The sequence below is a fragment of the Tupaia chinensis genome, unplaced genomic scaffold (genome assembly GCF_000334495.1).
Source record: "Tupaia chinensis unplaced genomic scaffold, TupChi_1.0 Scaffold000093_1, whole genome shotgun sequence".
Classification (NCBI taxonomy): domain Eukaryota; kingdom Metazoa; phylum Chordata; class Mammalia; order Scandentia; family Tupaiidae; genus Tupaia; species Tupaia belangeri.
Genome location: NW_006159555.1, coordinates 9,409,324 through 9,412,851, shown reverse-complemented (window position 1 = coordinate 9,412,851; position 3,528 = coordinate 9,409,324).

Genomic DNA, 3,528 nt, shown 5'->3' with positions numbered 1-3,528 from the left:
TGTGGACTCCAAAACAATTTCTGTAAAGAGATGGGAGTAGATATTGGGTCATGCTCCATGTAAAATAAGAGAACCCAGAATGGGTGTGTACTCTGGACAGAGCTGAAGTGAAGCAGTTATCTAGCTTCAGGCTGGTACATCTCTGGTTTCTTCTGGCATGCAGTAAATCAAAAAGCTCTGTTTCAGAATTTTTGAATCAGCGGTCCTATTTCTACCACAACTGCTTTGCTTCTAAGTAGGAATCCTTCCATTCAGAAACCCAAGAAGGTGCCCTCCCTCCTCAAGGTCCCTGAGTGTGACTAACCAGCCAACAGGACTCCCATCTAGAGTGTGTGACTGCCCAAGTGTACTGTGTAGACTAACCTTCATTTCTTTTTTTTTAAGTGGCTGTTTTAAGCCTGTGCTGTGGGTGGTTTGGGGAAAAGAGTGAACAGAGGAACAGAGTTTCACTACAAAGACTGGCTGGTCACCTTCATGCATGCCCACAGGGGAGAGTGTAAGCCATCAGCTGGATAAACAAGAGTGGTGATTGTACGTACACTCTGGTGGGTTGAATGGAAGTCACAAGGGAATCACATCTTCTTGCTGTGTATCAGAACACTTTCTGCCTTTAGGGAGATTTACTTAAGAAGATGGATGATGAAAGACATACTTGGTGAGCCCTAGACCAGAACAAGGGAACGCAGCCATACTAGTCCTTGTTAACTGGTGTCACCAAGTCCTGTAATATGGAACTAATCATCTTCGTTTGAGGGTTTGCCTGCTTCCCCAGTCACATACCATGTGCACTAATTGGGGTACTGTTTTGTCTGGATGTAGAGAGAAGCTACTGCTCATTTCTCTGTTGCTGGATTCCTTCCCATAGCTCCACCCAGACCTGCCACTTTTGTTAGCATCTGATTCTTCAGATAGGATTTTTTTTTTCAATTTATTCATATGTTCATGTTTACTGGTTGCAATCTGAGGTTACATACAGGTCTCTTTTATTGGAATTTGACCAATCATATGCACTATTTGGGGCCATCTTTAGTGATGCTCTTACCCCTTTCTTTTTTTTGAAATTTTATTATTATTTTTTGACATTTTTTATTATTATCATAATCTTGTTTATATTACATTGAATCACATATAACTTTACAGTGTATTACGTTTCCTTTTCCAGAAGGAATACCATGCATATCAGTCAATACAAAGACATTAAAATCCCCATCATCATCATCAAATAGCTTTTCATTAGCTCTTACCCCTTTCCAAATCTGTTTTGAGGATATCCGTGATTAAGACATAAAGCCACTCACGCACCATCTACCAGGCACCTCTTCTGTGCCACTTCAGAGCACCCACAAAGGGTAGGTGTTTTCTCCTTTGAGGTGCTCTGTTCCTGTGACTGATGGTTACTCACCTGCACTCCCTTGGCAGAGATACATCCATGTTTATTCCAGATGGCTCTTCCTCCTCAGGCCCCAGGGATCCAGCCATATGTTTGTTTTTTCTCTGCTCTGTAGGTGGTCTTCTTAGGAGCAACGTAAAACAACTCCATGTCAGTTAGCTCTCTCCTGAGGGAGGCCCACAGCAGGCCTGTGAAAAATCTCTTACATCATTTTTGCCCTGCAAACTGAGGGAGCCTTTTATCTTTCTTTTACTCTACTGTTGAAGTAGCTGGCCACCACCTGTAGGCAGGAGGAACACACTAGTTCTCTGTGCTGGTCAAATAGCAGGATATAACTTGTTTCTTAAAAAACTAACCTTTCCTGAATTGAGATGAGGGGAAAGTACAACCTCTGATCTCATCCCTTTAACACAGGTGTGGTGGGAAAACTCTAACACATCAACAGCTTTCCCTAAAAATCCTCTCCTACTTTCCTGGAAGCCCCTTTTACCAGGAATTAAGGAAGTGGGACTCCTATCCCTCTCTTTGGGGAGTGAGGCTCATAGTTCATTTCTCTCCAAATAATCTTCCTCAGAAATCCTTCAGTTACCAGTTATCTTCAAGTGGAAGAGGAGTCTAAGAACTGTATAACTAGTTCTCAGGTACCTTTTTTGGAAATTCTGCACCTACTTTGGCATTTCATTTGGAATATTGTTCTCATTGTCTCTGGACCTGGGCTGAAACTTCCACCCTGTTCCACAAACCTACTGTTTGGTCATTGAGGGTTCAATGAAATAAATATATAAGACAACAAATAACTGCAAAAAAAAAAACTAATAAAATGGAGACAATATTTAAAAAGTGAGGTTAAACCCAATTTATGTGTTGTGATATGGATTACAGGTAAGACATGGGGTGCTTTGAGACAGAGTTTTTAGGCAGCTATGGGTAAGATGGGTTGGAGATAAGAAAGGCTTGAGGCAGTGGCCTTATGCTTGTCCAGATAAGCAAAGAGAAGTCTTCAGCATGTTCAGGGACAACATAGTATGGTTAGCACCCATTTCATCCCAAGTGACAGAGTCAGAGTGTCGTATTATGCCAGTCCTTGAGTTCAAACTCCTTCAGGTCCCTGATATTAGCAGCTGAAATGGCAGCTGTAAAATAAACTTACAGTTTTAAAACTACTATTAATCATCCTGGAATTTCATGCAGGAACTTTCTCTTTTTTTCTTTTTGGAGAGGTTTTTGCTATAGGGCATCTGCGCTCACCACAAAAACAGAGAGAGAGAGAGAGAGAGAAAGTGAGAAATCACCCCCAGGGAGATGGCCACACCCCAATCTCCTCTCCTCCATTCTCCTCTAGGGATCTTGAGCACGCACGCACATGAACTCAGCGTTAGTTTAAACCACCAGGTCCGGGACTCAAACCACAGTCGACTACATAGGAGTCCAGAGACATAGCCATTATGTCAACTGCTGGTCCCTTATGCAGGGACTTTCCAAACTCCCACCAAAAGCTAGAGGGAAGCCAGGTGGGCAACAGTCCTGTCAGTCTGCCCACCTTTTTCGAGAGCAGCGCCCTGCTATTTGCTTCATGAAATGGGGAATTCCATGTCTGATTTCACTGGAGTAGAAAGGGGATTCTGCTGTGATAAAACATCTGAAAGCCACTGAGCCAGATCAGTCAAATTCATAGCTGGGATGAGTACTCATTATTCTAAATATGCGTCGTCTGGTACTACTACTGTTACTACCAGTCACCATTTAGTCAGTGCTTCTAAAATGGTAGGGTACTTTCCTGACGTTAACTCTAATATTCACAACTCACCAAAAGAGGTAATAATATTCTTTATTGTGATTCAGAGAGATTAAGTTACTTTTCCAAGCTCACAGAGCCATATTTAAACTATGTGGGTGAGTTTGTTAAGACCAAGACTTACAAAGTATTGACGAGACTCCTGGTAGGCATATGGCGTGGTATGTGTTCTGTGGAAGCAGAGATGGTCTGACACCATTGTGATAGGAAACTACCAAGGTGGAACCATGTGGTGCTCCCTGAAGAATGGGGCCCCACGGGAAGGCAAAGGGGCTGCTACAGAGCTCCCTCTTTCTGTGTAGGCTTGTGCTAGCCCAGGCCCCAAGTGGTTTATATCAGAGGA